Genomic DNA, 19,619 nt, shown 5'->3' with positions numbered 1-19,619 from the left:
TTGCTTTGTCCATGCCAGCCTTACAGTATATAAAATACATTTGTGGAATGCAAAAAGTTACTAATCAATGTTGTATTTGTATAAATATATATACAGTTATGACATAATCCTTGTTTGTCATTGTCAGTACCGTGAACAACATCATTGTTGCTGTTAACTTTTTGGCAGTTGTCATCCTCCTCCCCAAGCCCTTGCAGCCAAATACCAGGCTTTTTCCTTCCTCATTTATTTATTCAGTTAATTAGGATGGAATATATTTGAACTAGCTCAAAAGTTATTATGGTCAACACAGACTGCGATGCTATGCACTAACTGAAGGGTCCCATTTAATTGTGTCTGAATAAACATGCATGTGATTGGGCCAGTGGTGTGAAAGATAACTGGGTACAGTCAAAGGTTTTAGCTAGGCATTGGTCCATATCTGCACATGTAAAATTACCTTTTTCTTAATGGCTGGCTCCATTAGCAATTTTTGTGGACTAATCTAAGCCCCTGATTTGTGACGGTGCAAAGTTTTGTGTTTGCTTGCTTTTAAACTGTGTTCCCACTTATAAAAAGATATAATTGTTATCTTAATGCCCAGCCCAATGAATTGGATCCAAGGACACTTCTGCCAAGTTAGATCCAGTTACTTCCTTTTGCTGAGGCAGGTTTAACTGAAAAAGTTGTTAGACCTTGGCTGAAGGGAGGCAGTGTCTTACAGGAATAGACACTGAGTTTGAATCTACAGATTGTTTGATATTGCACTATGGTTCTAGACGAAGGCGTTTATTTACAGCCATTTAGACCAGTACAACAATTAATGGCTATGGTTATGCTACAACAGTAATTCAGCATTTCATTTTCCTGTATGGACAAGCCAAATCAATTGCAAATGGTGGCTGTAGTGCAGGGATAGTGAATATCCAATGATGAGTGGATGCAGCCACTGTTTATTTCAGTGATGTTCAAGTAAGTGTGGATACCATATGCTGCTGAGCAGTTTTCAATTTCCTTTTGTTCATTTATCACGAAACATTAGGAGGCATCTGCATACATAGATTTTATAATTTTTGCTATGGTAACAGTGATGGTTTTAATAGGAGCATGAGTCAGATTTCATTGTATATAATAAAATATAGTTATTTGATCTTTGTTAATGTAAAGATTGAATTATGTATCATGAATTCTTTTTAAAGTGATCAAAAGGTATTTATATTTTGATAGTCTTTTATATTAAAAGGGAAGGAAGGATCAGATATTTTGGTTTTTAAAACCAACTGCAGCCTTATACCTCTTCCTGATCTGCTGCATTTTGTCAAACATCTGGATACCTCATTACTTGTATTTGTTCAGAGGCTTTTTTTTTAACTAACCAGTCTTGCTACATAGTGATGGCTTTTAAGATCTTTGGGAGAAAAGAACAGTCTATAAGTGACTTACAATCTACACAATGAGTGACTGACTTACAATTTACTTACAGCTATACAATTCTGGAGCAGTCTAGTTCACCTGTGCAGAAAGAATTTAAGAATCATGTTTAATGTATTGATTGTTCTGCATTGTAAAAAAAATGTCTGCATTGATGTTATATTGTTTTGTAGCTAACAGAATAAAGAGAATTAATTATTTAAGTCTGATTACTTGATTATATGGATGTCATTTAACCACGTGTATAAAGTTTTTGATTCCATTGTCTGATGTATTTTTTGTGGCTATGCTTATAATTACGTGTGCCTTTGTCAATGCATCCTGTTATTCTGTATCCTTGTTCAGAATTAACCATTGATATGGAAGTGTGTAATTAACCTTGGACTGGATCTTTTTATGGCAATACATTTTCTATTGTTTCAGTTCCACTTTTGACAAAGGGAATAGTTCTGACATTTTAAAACATATTAATGATTAGAACAGTATAGTATTTATCATAGATATATGTGCAGGCTTAATAGTTACTATCCAAAACTCAGTCTGAACTAAGAAGCCAGTATAGCAGCCAATGTACATTCCCAGCCATAGTAAAGAAAAATATTTCAGATGAAATTGGACAAAGGTAGTATAAACTATTATTATAATGAATAATAACTATTGCTTTCTTGATGCTTGCAGGTTTGATATGTATATGCAAAATTACGTTTCTGTGGTAGCAAAACAAGGTCTGTCTGCTAAATTGTGAACATACAGACTACTTGGGCTGTTATTATTAGGCATGTTTGGTAACAGCCTTAGGGTCAACTTCTGTCTTCAGTGTAGTCCAACATTGGGAACACACTTGCACGGGCCAGCTGTGAATAGATCTTTTCACCAGCAAACATTCTCTAAGGAGGTCACCCTCCTTTTCTGGACTGGTGCAGTCAGCTTTTTCTGCCTAAACCATCACACTTTCTTGCGGTGGGACATCCCATTTCCCTCTATTCCTTTTTCACCACCATGTGGATAGAAGCTTCCTAACATAGCTGCTTGTTCAATCATTTTTCTTTCAGTTAATTTCTTGTTCTTTTTCACTTGAAGAATAACTGTCTTGACTTAGTGCCGTGACTCTTCTTAGCCTATCCTTGATCTTCCAATAGTTGTTGCTTGTGGTCCCATAATGGCATCCAAGGTACTCTTCAAAAAATGAATGAAATCCACCCCAAAGATGATCCACAGTGATGAGCATGAGCTCTGTCTCATATGTTTGGGTGAGTTGTATAATGTTGGTGCTTCCAATATTTGCTAGGGTTTTATCCCTAAGGCCAGCTCTGACAGAGCATCCTGTTTGAAGGTGGCCCTGTGGAAAAAGGCACTATCATCCTCAGGTCCATCCAAGTCTGTTCTAGTATTGGAAACCTCAAAGCCTCTTTTGGTCTAGTCTATCTCTGGTTTCAGCACTGGAGTGCCATGCCAGACCACCCTCCTTTCACTCTGTTCAGACAATAGTAACACCTAGACAAACCCTGTGTTTGATGAAGAGAGCCTCATCCGTCACCCTTGCATCAGAGTCAAGGCCCCCAACGCTATTGGGATGTCCTGTTTAAAAAGAAAAGAAAACAAAGCATAAGAAGGATGGTTCAGCCAAACAGCTAAGGCACCTGTATTGGACAGTCCTGCTGACTTGACAGTGCTCATTTGAAAGAAACCTTCCAGCACTTCTCAGAGAGTGGATATTTTAATATAAAATCACACAGGACTTGTGTGAGTTCTGGGCAATACTTTCTCTTCTTTCTAGATATGATACTGAAGACATGCAGGTATGACATGAGCCTAGTCATCATTTCTCTCCTCCTGACAGAGAGAGTTGGTGCTTGGATTCTTTGGGTAGAAAGCTATACAGACCTGCAGCCCTGAACTTTAGAATTATGAATTACCAAACTGTTATGGGTGGCTACCAACTCTTCCAAAGGGAGAATTTGTCGCAGTACTTTGAACCTCAATCTGAAGAGCCAAGATCTTTAGCTAAATTTAATCAAAGGCCATTGGACTTTGAAAACATGAGACAAATGTGAGAAGGCATGCAGCAGAAATGGCTGCAAGAGCCCAGGCTTTGGCTATTATCTCAAGAAGGCACTCTCAATTATGTACAACTGCTCTCACTTCAGAGATGCACTGCAGAGTCAAGGACTTCCTCTAGACTGTTCTCCCAAATGACTGTTTATGCACTGGAGGTTTCATGCCAGGCTGCAGGCTGGAGTTTTAGTCATGGCAGGTAGCCCCACCTCTTCCTGCACCCACATGGGGGAGCATTTGGCCTGGTGTACCTCATCCGCACCCAATTTGTGCTCCTGCATGGAAGCCGGGGCAGTGAAGTTCCCAGTGCATAAACGGTCAATGACAGAAAAATTCCTTTTCACTATCAAGAAAAATAGGCAAAGTGCAAAGTCCCTTTATGTCTCCTCTTCACCTCCTAGCCAGAGATACTGCTTCACCCCCAGACAGCATGGTTTGGAACATTTTTTTATGAAAGCCAGTGGCAACAGCAACTGCTATGCCAGTATCCTCAACATCATTATCAACCATCCTCCTCATAGAGGAAGAGTATCCTAAGGGCAAGATCCTCAGGTCAGCAGCAGAGCAAAGTCAGTAGGCACAGAAGTTCTGACGTTCCCATGTTTGCAGTAGGTTAGGCCAAATTTATGAGGCATGGTGTTCCCCCCCCCCAATAATCCATAATAGTTATTTCCTGGATAACCCATGCCCAGTGCTCAGAATTCAGCTCATAAAACTCTTGTAGAAGGGGTAGTTGAGAGGGTTCTTTTGGGCCCAGGTTCAGGAGGTTTCTGCTCCAGGCCCTTCCTTATGGTGGCTGCTGGCTGCTCTGGGAGTTAAGAAAATTAAACATGGTTTTGACAGCTTCATAACTTTGAATGGTTTCTGTTTCATCTATAATAGAGTGTCAACTTCTAATTTGCTGTTTTGGACCTAAAGTATATTTATTTTCATATTTCCATTCACCCCTCATGTACAAAATACCTTCAATTTGAGCAATGTCTCTACCGTTTGGCCTCATCACTGACTCTAGCGTCTTCACCAAGTTTATGGCAGTGCTTGTAGCTCATTTGAGGACAAGGAATTATACCATCTTCCCCTGTTCGGATGACTGGTTAGTTGTGGCCAATTCAGTGGAATGTCTTAAGGCAAATTTGGGGATAAGTCTTACCACTTCTGCAAGTTTGGGCATTGTGTTCAATTGGAACAAGTCCCATCAGGTTCAGTTCATCAAAGCATCCCTAGGATCCTTCCAAGAGACAGCCTTTTAACTCTTGAACAGGGGTAAGTCTGTCAAGTCCTGTTACTTCAGTGTCTCATCAATAGATGCATCATTTTTCTGTATCTAATTCTTATATCTAATAAATCCATTACAATAGTTACCTTTATCTTTCATAGTACAACTCTTCTTTTTATGAGTCTTTATGAGAAAGACTACAAAGTTGTCAATCAAATATTTTGATGCATAAGGAAATGGAACTCCAATGAGATCCACAGAAGCCCCTAAATAGATACTTATTCACCCTTAGGAAGGTTATTCCAGCTCAAAAGAATAACCAAAGGAGTACTCCTTCACAGTTTATGAATAAACACTATGAGTTGAGGGCCCATTTTGTCTTGTTGGAGAATTTTAGTGGAACCATATTTCATAAAGAGCCCTGTAGTAAACTGTATTGTTTAAGGATGTAGTAATAGTTAGTCCTCTTATTAGCATAGGAGTCTATGTAGAAGTGTAACATAATGTGTAGTTATGGACTTTTAATTGAATTATTGTTATGGTGTTTGCAGTAACCATCTTGCATTGATGCAGAAAGGTGCTTAGAAACTTCCTCCCATAATTACTTTTGCTTGGGAAAATAGTAATAGTTAAAATGGCTGATACATCTATTTTTTAAAAAATCTAGTGATGACATTGTATATGTTCTTGTGGGGGCCATGTATTGCAAAGTGCTGCTCACTATTCAAATCCCTAATTTAAAGCTTACCATGGAGAGTTGATCCCACTGGATGAGTAATTGAACAAATGGAGGTATGTATATAATTAATAATACCAGATATTAGAGATCCAGCTTGCTGGAAGAACAGTATAAAAATGAAATAAATTAATTAACAAAAATAAATCATAATTTTTTAAAAAAGAAATCTTTTTAAAAGAATGTTGAACAAAACACCAAGTGCATGGTTGTACTGTACCATTGGGAAATGGAATATGTTAATCACTTCATAATACTGGTTGTAAGTGTTGGAGAAACAAGTTTAAAGTCATACTTTATGAAAATCTGGTTCAAGTCCTGTTGCACCTTAGAGATCAACATGATTTTAACAGGATAAGCTTTTAAGAGTCAAGGCTCCTTTCATGAGAAGATTTTGCCTCTCAAACGTATACCTCCAAAATCTTTAGTCTGTATAATGCTACTGGACTAGAATCTAGCTCTTCTATTGTGTTCAATTTTAGGCACCCCAGTTGAAGAGGGGTGTAGACAAACTGGAGTGTGTCCAGAGAAGGGCAACAAAGATGGTGAGGGGTTTGGAGACCAAGACATATGAAAAAAGTTGGGGGAGCTTGGTCTCTTTAGCCTGGAGAGGAGATGACTGAGAGGGAATTTGATAACCATCTTCAAGTATTTAAAAGGGTGCCATATGGAGGATGGAGCAGAGTTGTTCTCTCTTGCCCCAAAGGGACGGACCAGAACCAATGGGATGAAATTAATTCAAAATAAATTCCATCTCAACATCCAGAAGAAGTTCCTAACAGAGCGGTTTCTCAGTGGAACAGGCTTCCTCGGGGGGGGGGGGGCTCCATCTTTGGACATTTTTAACCAGAGGCTGGATAGCCATCTGACGGAGAGGCTGATTCTGTGAAGGCTTAAGGGGGTGACAGGTTACAGTGGATGAGCGATAGGTTGTGAATGTCCTGCATAGTGCAGGGGGTTGGACTAGATGACCCATGAGGTCCCTTCCAACTCTATTATTCTATGATTCTAGGCCAAACCAGGTACCCTCTGAAACTATATGGAAATATGTTTATATTAATGCAAGACTTCTACATTTTTAGCATTACTCTCTTCCCCCCTTTCTATTTCAGTTTAAGTTTGGGAAAAAGAATCTGGGTATATTGGACCTGTGGAAATTTTACTTGCATTATGACACAGAACCTTTGCCCCATTTTACCCAGAACCTGGGTACCCTATAGCAGTGGCCCCCAACCTTTTTATCACTGGGGACCAGTCAACACTTGACAATATTACTGAGGCCCGGGAGGGGTAGTCTTTTGCCGAGGGACGTCACCGCCACCGCCTGAGTCCCTGCTCCACTTGCTTTCCCGCCGGCGACCCTGCCAGCAGAAGCTGCGCAATGCCATGCCGAGAGGGAGCCCCAGCCATGGTGGCCGCTGGAGAGCACCAAAGGTGAGCTGGTGGTAGAGTGGCAGGGCAGCCCCCGAGACAGCAGCTGGGGAAGAGGACAAGGAGGAGCTGCGGCTCAGTACCGACTGATCCACGAACCAGCACTGGTCCCCGGACAGGGGGTTGGGGACCACTGCCCTACAGAACTATTATTGAACTGTCTTCAGAACCTGAAAACTGATGTCCTTGCTAGGAAAAGCTAGCCTCTCACTGGCTGCTGTGCGATTTGAGCAGATAATTTATTGGAAGTTAAAAATGGTTAGTGAGGTATCTGCTAGGAAGAAAATATGGTGCTCCATTTACTTTGAATTTGAAACTGGGTCTGTATCATAATTCAGAACAGGTTATTGCAACTTGTTTGGATTCCTCAGTCAACAACTACCAAAATTTTTTGATCCATTTATATCACCTTGTTGATATAACAACTGGAAGTTTGGGGATGGTAAGTGACAGCCATAGTGGAGAGGTCTTGACTGTTTAAATGCTGTAGGTGTCATGTCAAAGAAGCATGATGATATCAGGGAAATCTATGATACCAAGATTAAAATGTGAGTTGTTTTTATCTTTTCTCCTCAATACTGTCTAGGAATAGGAGACATTCCCTAGAAGGCATGAGCAGGTGTCAGACCTAGTGCAGCCTCCTCTTTGATCCAATTTCCATATTTTGTTTATTTATTACTTTTGTATCCTGTCCTTCCCTCATGGGCTCAGGGCAAGATACAACATACAAAATAAAATGATAGATACAATAATAAAAACAGTTTGTTCTCATTATTAAAATTATTATTTCAATGTTAAAATCTATTTCTGGCATAAATTATATGACTACAGTCAGAGTAGTTCAGCAGTGGAATAGGCTGCCTAAGGAGGTGGTGAGCTCCCCCTCACTGGCAGTCTTCAAGCAAAGGTTGAATACACACTTTTCTTGGATGCTTTAGGATGCTTTGGGCTGATCCTGCATTGAGCAGGGGGTTGGACTAGATGGCCTGTATGGCCCCTTCCAACTCTATGATTCTATGATTCTATACTTGCTTGGAGTTTAAACCATCCTCAGAGTGAGGGGGAGAAGTAAAGTACCAGTAGGATGTTTAAGGCTTTTGGTGTTTGTCCTTTTCCTCAGTATATAGCTGTTTGTGTGCAAGGAGGCCAGGATCTTTGATGTTCTGCAGACCTCAACCATAGGCCCAATAGAACAACATCTTACAGGCCCTGCAGAATTGCTTCAGATTCCACTTTGAATTACAACACTGTGAGAATTCCAAACCAGTTCAATATGGGCTGTGTATATCAGGCTGTATCATCCTATTAACTATTGATGGAATAAGGAACAGTGTGGCGGCTTGTGTAACACTTTTTAAACATTTTTGCAACAGTTACAGAGTCTCAGTACTGTGAGTTCACTTTTGTATTCTCAGCCAGGACTAATGCAATCCCACCTTCCTGCAACTTTACCTCCCCTCCCCCCTGCTCCACCACTGCTGTGTTTCCCAGGGGGGCACCCTGTGTCCCAATGAAATGTCCCCCATGGGGGACATATTGGCTCTGGAGAGACTTTGGCACTGGAATGTGTTCCCGTGGAGAACAGCAATGCATCGGTGGCAGCCTGGCATGGCTGCTGCCATGCAAGATGGGCCAAAGAGGGGGGACCAAACAAACTGCAGGTAGGATATTAATATAGCTAGGGTCTAAAATACAGGAGGTCCAATTTTAAATTTTTAAATTTTAAGCTATTATTTGTTAAATTTATTGTCTACCTTTCTCCTTGGACTCAAGGCAGATTACTTAATATTCCATAAAGACCTCAATCTTTAAAACCAAGAACCTCAAGGTGACAGAAAAACCCTATAGTCCCCACCACACTCATCCACAAAGGGGTTCATCTAATGCTATGGCGTATCCTGGGGGGGGAGGCATTGATCTTAAAAGACCCAGCTTTAACCAAAGACCTGGCAGAAGAGCTCCACTTTACAGGCCCTACTTTGATAGCTCTGTCACAACCCTCAGCTCTCCTGGGAGCTTATTCCACCAGGTCAGGGCCAGCACTGAAAAGGTCATGGCTTGGGTCCTAAGCATAGCCTCCTGATTGTCTGTCAGCCTTTCTCAGTTTCTTTAACCATTAAGAAACCCCTGAAACATTCTTCAGACTTCAAGAAACCCCAGAAGTGGTGCGATCATGCACAACATGGTTGGGAAGTACACGGTTGGGAATGTACACACCCACCTGGGGCCACTCCCTTCCCCCACAGGCCCGTCATTGGCCATTTTCAAAGGCAGGGGCCAGGTCAACATGACTAGATATGATAATATCCAATAATTTTGTAAAAAATTATATGTAAACATATATAAGAAAATATAAAAATAACTCCCACTCATTCGGGAAACCCTTTCACAACCTCCTGACTATTTATTTTTAAGTCAACTAGGTTAAAGAGTAGTAAAAACCTGGATTCCACTCCCCCAAACACATATGCACTGTATGTATGTATGTATGTATGTATTTTTTTATTTATAAATAAATTTTTCACATTTATATACCGCCCTCCCCGAAGGCTCAGGGTGGTTTACATAAAACTGAGAACTATACATTTATTTTGCACAGTAGAGAGGAAATCAATGCTCTATTTTTAGGAAGAGATCCCTCCTCCCCTTTTGTTTTCCTTAGGACTCTGCCAGAAACTCAGTTAACATTACATCAGGGAGCATCAAAGCTATTTGCAGATCAAACAAACAAGGAAAAAAAATGTTCTCAAAGTGAACTCAAATCAGTCTGACATGCTTGGGGGTGGGAATAGAAAATCTAAATATCTAAATCAAAGGTTTTTGGATCTATTTATTATAATCCTGTTTTTTATGCACTACTGTGAGATTTTTTATTCACATGCATTTCTGTGTAAGTTCAAGTGTTGGTATGCAAAGAAAAGGCAGAAAGGGTGAACTCTTCCTGCAATGCCTATGTAGCTGTGTTCAAAATTGTGGGTAGGTGGGAGAGAAGCTGGCTGAGAGAGAAATCCAAGACCCCAAGTCAACCCATGCCTCAGCTGAGTGGTGCCTCCTACAGGAACCAATAGACCATTGGTTTACATAGTGCATAGCATACTGGCATGCAATAATAAGTTTTTAATATCTAAAATTGTTTTTTTTTAATTGTACACAATAAAAGTAACAATAAAAGTAACAATTTTAACAACAATACAGACATTTGTAGGTCCTAACTGTTACCAGTTGGGTTTTATGGTTCCACTGTGTAGCCAACCACAAACTTTCCCTCCCACCACTCTGCTCCCCCTCCCACAGGTAAAGAGGACTGAAAAAAACCATGCACCAATCATCATCATCATCATCATCATCATTGTTTGATTTATTCCCCGTCACTCCCTAGCCAGCTCGTGGCGTGTTACAATGTCTTATAAAATCCCCATTAAAAGACATCAAAAGAACCCAACATGGCGGAAAACCCACTCCCAACCCCCACTACTAGAGAGGTGGAGAAGGAGGTCTAATGGTGTACTACTGAAACCCCCGAGGGGGGGCGGTCTGCCTCGCCAACCCCAGCCTCAACCATAGACCTGTCAGAAGAGCTCCATTTTACAGGCCCTGCGGAACGCTGAAAGATCCTGCAGGGTCCGCAGCTTACCCGGGAGCTCATTCCACCAGGTAGGAGCCAGGACCAAAAAGGCCCTGGCCCCGGTTGAGACTAGGTGCGCTTTCCTGGGGCCGGGAACCACCAATAAGTTTTCACCCATGTGGGGGGCATAGGGCAATAGGCGGCCCTATTGCTCTATTATCTCACCGCTGGGGCCTGATGTGTTCTGCCAGCTGGCAAATCCCACCCCCTGGAATTTCTTTACCCCATGCTCAGCCAGGTTGAGGGCTGAAAACTGATACGCCAGCGCACCATAGCACACCTTACAGGGGATGCTGGTTAGGACTATGTTAAGAATATAAGAAGAGTTCTGCTGAATCCAGTGGTCCACCTGCTTTCACACAGTTACCAGCCAGTCACCTGGAGGGTCAGCAAATGGCATAGAGGCCAAGGTCTTTCCCTCACATCTTCTATCATTGCAGACAGAGGTATTCTGCCTTTGAATACGAGTCTCCTTTTAGTCACCACAATTAGAAGAAGAGTTGGGTTTTTTACCTAACTTTTCATTGCCTGAAGGAGTCTCAAAGCAGGTTATGATCGCCTTGCCTTCCTCTCCCCACAACAGATATCCTATGAGGTAGGTGGGGTTGAGAGGGTTCTGAGAGGACTACTCAGTCAGAACAACTCTTATCAGTGCTGTGATGAGCCCAAGGTCACCCAGCTGGCTGCATGTGGGGGAGTGGGGGATCAAAGCTGCCGCTCTTAACCACTAAACCAAGCTGGCTCTTTATTAGTCATTGAAGTACCTATCCTCCACTAGTCTGTCTAATCCCTCTTTAAAGGTATCTAATATACCACTCCCCCCAAAACCTAATTTTTGTATCAGAATTTGGCATAGAGCTAATTCTAGCTTTCTGACATGAACTAGTTTAAATATTATTCAAACCTGTAGAAAGAGCAGAGAAGAAGAGTTATACAAAAGGATGAGTTCCTGCCAGACGAGAGAGCTAGACTGACATTTCTCCCGCACAATGTTTCACAGGCCTAGCATATGAACATCCCACAATGCAATCTTAGATTCTATTTATTGCAGAAAGCTGCAAGTGCTCAAGATTCTACAGTCAAGTGTGTTTTGAATCTAAACAGCAATATTATACTTGTAGCTTGTGAATTCAGTTCTGTATAATGATGTCTCAGCTGCTGAAGTTGAGTAATACTCTTGTATTATATTATTTAAAAAAGAGGGGGATTTGGCAGACAGATGCAAGTTACCAGAAAAACATAGTCTTCCAGCCATAATCAGTTCCAGCTTTCTCCCTTTGATGTGTTAATATTGTAAAAAGAATCATCCATACCAGAAATGTTAGTTTAGTTCAGTTGTCCTAAGTAATATAATCCTAGTGTAAATACTTGCAAGTGATTATCCCACTACAATTTTGTCCGGTTTTCTGAGATTTTGTATTTGTGTGAATATTTTTGATTTACTAAAGGCATGGACTTGTGAGCCATTCCTTGCTCTTTCTGGTTTGATCTTGGGATGTTGGAAGACCCTCATGGGTGCCCCAAGTCTTTGTTGGGCAGTGCACCACTTCCCCTTACTCCCAATGGTTTCAATTAAAAACTGGATCTCCACCAACAGCCCCCAATGATTCTTAGAGAATCTGCTGCCCCGCAGTGTAATGTATCTCTGTACCTTCATTGCCTTTTAAAGTCCCTGCCTAGTTGCTTTTCCTCCCAATACACTTCTATCACAACTTAGCAGCTTCTTTGCTGTCTCTCCCTGATACCACACTAGATGGTATGTTGTTTTTCCAGAGTTCAGAATGAACGCTTATTGGAGAATGAAAGAATATAGGAGCATTAAATAAATTTAATATAGGAGTTTTTAATAAATTCATTTACTAAATGAATAAAAGAGTAGACATGTTCTGATCATACTTGTAGACTTAGCAAGGGAACAAAGAAAAGCTGAAAATATGCATTCCTTTCTCCTTTCTCTAGGTACTTCCTAACTGATGTTTGATTTAGCATGGACTAGCTTTATTTGAAGTCACAAGGAGTTAGAGTTCATCATTCATTTACATCTCTAGATCATCTAGATCATTTACATCTCTAGATCTTGAGTTAAAAACTTCTTTATCCCCCTCCCCCCTGTCCTTACTGTCTCTTTTGGTCTCATAGAAAAATTTTATTTCTATCACTTCAGGCTTTCTGGATTTATAGTTCTAGTTATGAATGTTAGCTGTAAGTGGGGCCCTAGGCTACCTTTGTTCTCTTAGCTGGGGTTCTTCTGCATTTCGGTAGTACTCTTGTGAAAGTGTATAGCTCCTCCCTCCACCTGCATTTCCTCTGTGTACCTATTCCAAGCTGCAAACGGATACTTTTTCTCTCTGGTCCTGAGATGAATGCAAACCCAAATATACAATCTTGATATGAACCCTGGAGTAAAAAACGTTTCCATAGCCATTAAAAATAATTTGATTAGAAGGTTTTAAATATGACTAAATTAATATTCAGAAAATAAAATATTTCAAAAATATTGAGAAAATACTAAAAATTTAGCAAAAATTATCTTGATAGCTAAGAACATCCTGAATCCATGCTTGACTGGTCACAGGGCTTATTCCTGCTTCCGAACAATGTTGATGCCAGTCTGGGGTGGTCCCAGGTCTGGCGTGACACAGGTCTTCATTTACCCTGTGGCAAGGGAACATGGATTTTTCCCTTGTTATGGGGTAAATGAGGGCATGCCAGGCCTAGGACCATTTCAGACAAGCGCCTATGTCATCCAGAAATGGAAATTACCCCCTCAATTGGATGAGTGCTGTGCCAAACTGGATTCCTGGTGCAAAAAAGGTCTAAGTGAGGTTAGATGAGTTGTTTACAAGGGTCAAGGAGGGATAGGGGGTGAGACTTTAAAGCAGTGGTTCTCAACCTTCCTAATGCCACGGCCCTTTAATACAGTTCCTCATGTTGTGACCCCCAACCATGAAATTATGCAAATGTTCTTTCACAGAAATTAAACAGAAACTGACCAATGGTGTGAAGATCTATTGTTCACAATTGTATATAAATATTTTCCCCCTCGGGGTTTCTCAGTTCAGTTCTGTCTCTTGTCCCACCATGCAAATCTTGCTCTTTTCTGCTGCTCCAGACAAATGTATCTGCAAGGCTGTTGTGTGGTTAGTGTCCCTCACCAGCCAAGCTGCTTGTCCTGCCGTGACCCCTGTGAAAGGGTTGTTCGACGCCCAAAGGGAACCACTGCTTTAAAGAAATAACACATACATGTAGGCCCAGCCTTTCCCCCCCCAGAGGATCCCTGCTCCTCTCCAACCTCCTAAGCTGTAGCCAACCCAAAAAAGCATCCCATATCCCATGTAAGTAATCATCAATAATCCATTTGGAGAGGTGCCATCTCCTCGAAACATTATGTAGTGGAACATTTTGCTTAGTTTTGCCGTTTTAAAAAGTTGGTTCTGGCCTGTAACTGTAAGCAGACCTTAAACAGATATTTCTGTGAAACTGTGTGTTACCAATTAGCCATAAATTATATTCTCCTTGAAGCCTTTTGCACCAGCATCCTTGAAGATCAGTAGCCGGGCCTAGTTAGAATGTGTTGCCAATTAGTATTTTGAGAAATTGATCCTGTTGTTAGGATGGGTCACCATTTTCAGCCAAGCCCCTGATTGGTCATTATTCTTATTGCCAGTCTGGTGCCCAGCATATCATTGGCTTTAAAATTAATTGATGTGAATTTGATTGGTATTACTTAATAAAATCCATGTGGGACTTTTCAGTGAAGAATCCCATTTTGTTTCATGCATTGTCTTGACCTCTTGTTGTGCTGGAACTCTGTTCCTTTGGATTCTGTGGGTCTGACCATTTAAAACTCTGCTTGTGAATGTAAGTACTTAGATAGAAATATGAAATACCTTTCTTATTTTCATTAACTGCTAGTGTTAAACTTGTTTTTGTGCACCTTTAATAAAAATCACAGTATTTTAAAATACTTGTCTGTTTCTTGAATGTGTCATAACGGGAACCGCCCAGTGTCTTCCTTAGGGAACTGTTGTGGAAAATGAAGCCTGTTTCTCTGTACATCCCTTTCTCTGAATGTTCCAGTCCTGGTTTTTGTGCACACACACACACTCTAATGGGGCCACTGGCTTCTTGAGTATCAAAAACTGCAGCAGATTGATATATTACCACTTCCCACACCACAGTGTAAGCACTAAAACAAAGAGGAAAACATAATTAGAAAAATCACAATGTAGTCTTTTACCTCTTTTCTGTAGTTTCAAAAGAGGGTAAATATTCTTCTGACATTTGATTGCAGAGCATAAGACAAATCAGGGCAATCCTATGAATGCTTTCCAGTTTCAATAACTGAGGACCAGGTTTATGATTTAATGGCACATGGGTTTGGTTTGTTGTTTTGTCTTTTAAAGGAAAGCTATAAAATCTGTATGAAAAATTTCTGTCTATCTGAAAAATTTCCCAACAACTTTCCCAAAAGTGCAGAGTTTTGAAAATGAATATAATGCTCAATTTTGTGAATGCAATTAAGTGAAAGAAGTGTAAAAGTTCCTGTGTGCTAACTAAAGTTAAGCACTTTTACACTTCCAGTAACATATTTAAGGATATACATAAATCTCTCCCTTTCAAAGCAATTGTACTTAAAAGCACTCATCTTTGGCTGGATCATTTAGGAAGTACATTTATGGCTAACCCCTCACCCAAACTACCCTATTACGTACCAGCTGTGTAGATGGACAAGCTTTGAATTCCCATCATGTGTTGAGAGAAAATTACTTTACAACTGAAGACAGTTGAATCTGCTCATCTATTCAGTAGAATGCATTCATCTATTTGATACACATTTCTCAGATTCCTTAATGAATGTAGTTTAAATGTTCAAACAGATTAGTGAGTTAATCATTGCTTAAAACAAATCTGTTTTAGTTGGCTGCTATTTCTGTAATATATTTTTATATGCTAAAAATGTGAGAAATGGGCAAACATCCAATTAACCATTTTTCTCCCTCAAGAAGCCTTTTGAGGGACTGGTATTAAAATATGTTGGCAATTAAAACATACTTTATCTACACAGCTGGTTTCTACAGCTGTTTCTTTCCTACATTTTTCACAGCTGTTGATTCTCTTTTGCTATCCCCCTCCTTTCCAACGCTATTTTACTATTACTTACCAGAAATCAAATACATTTTTCTTTGGTTCTTCCTGAATTCCCATGCCATTGTTATATTGTCTAATATTTAGTCTGTTTTTGTATATTCCTTATCATTATACTGTATGCCAATTAATCCTTTGTATTACCATACCTTTACAGATGCAAATCCAGACCAACATGATATACATTCTGCATTGAGTATCTTAAATTTATAAAAACACATGAAATAAATAACCCATTTGCAAACAGCCAAGTCGCAACACAGGGTCCATTTTTATTTGATGAAATTGCTTCCTTTCAAAATGTTAAAGTATTAACATGTTTATATCAAACATATATATGACCAAGCTGACATATAACATTTTAAATATTTATACAGTTTAAAACAGTTTAAAGCAATTATTAATGGATAACTAGTAGTTCTTTATAGAAATAAAGTGTGGCTATTATCCACCCAATGCAAATTTTGTTAGCAGAAGTTCTACACTCAGAATTACATCCCATTTTATTCAGTCAGGCTTACCCCTCGGAACATGGTTTTAGGATTGCAGCCTTTAAGTCCTGTTGATTTCAGATGGGCAGATTTAAGGTCAAGCATAATTCTCCTATTAAATTGAGACTTACAGTTGCTTTCTGTTGGCTTGCATCCTGTGTTTCTAATGACATTAAAGGTCACTAAATAGACCTTGCATGTCTTGAAATGAAATCACAATGTACGAAAAATCATAGAAATAATCTTACCTTAATGTTGTCTCCTTCAGTGGATAGTTTTGACATGGGAGAGACCCCTAATGGAGGTTGAAGAAAGGTGTCTAGGATAGAATAGCTCATATAAGGTATGTAGATCGAGGAAGGAGGAGCATCCCATCATGAATTTGTTAATTTTAATTTTGATATAGGTAAAGGTAAAGGTATCCCCTGTGCAAGCACCGGGTCATGTCTGACTCTTGGGGTGATGCCCTCTAGCGTTTTCATGGCAGACTCAACACGGGGTGGTTTGCCAGTGCCTTCCCCAGTCATTACCGTTTACCCCCCAGCAAGCTGGGTACTCATTTTACTGACCTCGGAAGGATGGAAGGCTGAGTCAACTTTGAGCCGGCTGCTGGGATTGAACTCCCAGCCTCATGGACAGACAGCTTCAGACAACATTTCTGCTGCCTTACCTCCCTGCGCCACAAGAGGCTCTCAATTTTGATATATTTGACAGGAAAATGAAATTATTTTGTGTACATTATGCTTCATTTTCTAAAGAAAGAAGGGGAGGAGCCTTTAGATTATAGAGACTATAAATTAGAGCTTTCTTTCAAGCACCTCTTTAGCCTTTTATTTAAATGCCACTATTTATCAAGTTCCATTTACAATTTAAATACTTTAATGTAGAGCTTATCAACGGGATGCTTTGATACTTAATCCCTCTAAAGTTGCTCTTTGAAATGCATTTATAATGATAAGGTTTGCAAAAGTGGCAGGTTCTCTGTCTCATCTTACTCAAGGGCTTACATAAAAGCAGTTGAATAATTTGCAGGGGATATTTTATGTCTTTCACATGGATGCTTCCCCCTCTCAGCCTAACACCAGCTAAGTGTAATGCAAGACAAAGCTTTTAGTGTTAGGAAAAAAAATTAGCCTAAGAGAAGAGTTACATCACTAGTCTTAGCCATATTTAAAAAAGAGTAAATCCCATTAACTTCAGTGAGGCTTAGGGCTAAGTATGTGACTTACATTAGTAGCCTTATAAAGATTTCCATATGCTTAAGCTAAAAATATTTTACTTCTGGCAGAATCCGTTAGCTTGGTATATGCTTCTTGATGAAAGAAACTGAATTTACTCAAAGTAAAATAACTAGACACTACACATTAAAAATCATAATTGGCCTATATAAATGTTACGTAGGGGTGTGAATTTGGGTCTACCCAAATGACATATACCTGAAAAACACCACATCAGTATTTCTCAGGTATATTTCAACATCCCAAATATTTCCAAGATTTTTGGGGAGAATTCCCCCCCTAACAGCTGAAGTGCTGGAGCAGATTGCTCAGGCTGCTCAGCTGTTTTATTTAGAGTATTTTACAGCTGTTGTATTTAGAGTATTTTACATCACTGAAAAAGATACCAAAAACAAAAAATACCTAGGAGTTTGTTTTGATGTCTTATAAGTTTGAGGAATTGTTTATAGTGGAATAAACTGTTGTTTGCCATCACCAGATTGAAAATAATTTCATTTGCTTGCGGGCTTGGATGGGCTGGCTGGCTTAAACTGGTCTTCCCAGCAGAGCGCCAGCCCAGGCTGTGGGAACAGTTCACCTCACAGGTTAGGCTACTAGATTCCCAGCCCAACCTGTTGTGGCTGTGTTTGGATGCAGTGACACAGTTTTCTAATGTAACAAGATTAACTTTTTCTTATATATTCCTACTGTTATGGTGGTCAGTTCTTAGCCTGATGAAGAGTGCTTGCACTCGAAAGCTCACGCCTTGAATAAATCGTTGTTGGTCTTAAAGGTGCTACTGGACTCTGATTTTATTGTGCTACTTCAGACCAACACGGCTACTTATTTGAAGCTGTCCTGTTAGAAGAGTTTTTTCCACAGGATTGACTGCTTGGCCCGACTGCCCAACAGAATCTGAAGGGAGAGTTCTCCCCGCAGTATCGGTTCCTTTGTGAGCTTTGTTGAGCAGTATAGTTTAAAGAGACAGCCCAAAAGGACTTCATTTGAACTGCCTCTTAGCTGCTTTTTGGTGCTTATCCCTGCTGTTTTGTATTTTGGTATTTATCAGTTTGGGTCTTTTGGACCTGCAAAAATTCAGGATTTAAGATAAATCCCAGATCCAAATACTTAACCAGTATTGGGATTCAGGTTATATTGGGAATCCTGAAATTTTTTCAAGTTCAATAGACCTGAACTGAAAAATTCTGAGGGAAAACAATTGCACACCCCTAAAGCTGTCCTTTTGACCTGCAAGCTAGAGACACCAAACTAGCTGTGGTACTTCCCTGGATGTTCTTCTACATCCTGTTTAAATTTGGTGTCTCTAGCTTTCATGGAATCTGTTCCTTATACTCCTGAACTTACGCCTGTCAAAATGACTTCCTGTCAGCTTGAAAGCTCATGGAAATGTCATGTTGGGTAATTAACTACACAATGAACAAATCTTCAAGTTTCATCACAAGCTTTAGTTCATTAACTGGTTCATGACAAGCCCTACTAATGCATTTCTTATGGCATAGGTTTTCTTGGTGTAGAGTCCCCCTCTTCATCAAGTTCATGAAGTAAACATTCTACTTTTCAGAAAAACTCTAATGTTTCCAATGTAAAGTGATCACTCACAATAGTATGGTGAATACATACAACTCTTTCTAGATCTGCAAAGCTAATTTAATCCCTGAAGTGGGTTGTCTTGAAAACTAAAATATCCTGATTACCTCCACAGTGGAACCTTACTACAGAATGTATTCTGAAAAATGTGGAGAAAATAACAACCAATATGGACAGGTTGTGTTCCTACTGAAATTTTGATTTCTTGGATTGAATATAGAACACTATTTTCCATGCAATCAAGAGAACGTTACCGTCCTCCTGCCTCCACACATTTGCCTTGCAGGGGGATATTAGTTGTGCCTAATAAGGACACTCACATCACCTTTTTTGGCCTGAAAATTAGGGATGACGGGGCTGGAAGTCCCATGCTCCAAACCGTGTTTTAGCAGTGCTCCTCCCCCGCAGTGGCAAATGGCCCCTTCAATGAATTTTAGGTGTTCTTCTGATCAGGTTCATAGCATAAGGTTTCCCTCTATTCTTTGAAGGACAGTGAATCAGCTAGCTTATGAAGTGGTTCTATTAATTTACAACTATATATGTTGTTGTTCTTAGGTGCGAAGTCATGTCCGACTCATTGTGGCCACATGGACAATGATCCTCCAGGCCTTCCTGTTCTCTGAGGGCAAATATATATATAGCTATATTAATTTACAACTCAGCAAATAGCTGTCTGTATGCT

General features: G+C 40.0%; 1 protein-coding gene across 7 annotated transcripts in view; it reads left to right on the top strand.

The window, feature by feature from the left end:
• The window catches only part of ADAMTS20 (ADAM metallopeptidase with thrombospondin type 1 motif 20), a 96,613-nt gene that overhangs the window by 53,906 nt on the left and 23,088 nt on the right, over positions 1-19,619 (top strand). The gene's annotated exons all lie outside the window — the stretch shown is intronic.

This window comes from Paroedura picta, chromosome 5 (genome assembly GCF_049243985.1).
Source record: "Paroedura picta isolate Pp20150507F chromosome 5, Ppicta_v3.0, whole genome shotgun sequence".
Taxonomy (NCBI): domain Eukaryota; kingdom Metazoa; phylum Chordata; class Lepidosauria; order Squamata; family Gekkonidae; genus Paroedura; species Paroedura picta.
Note: the sequence above shows the minus strand (reverse complement) of the source record. Positions and strands in the feature narration are given on the sequence as shown.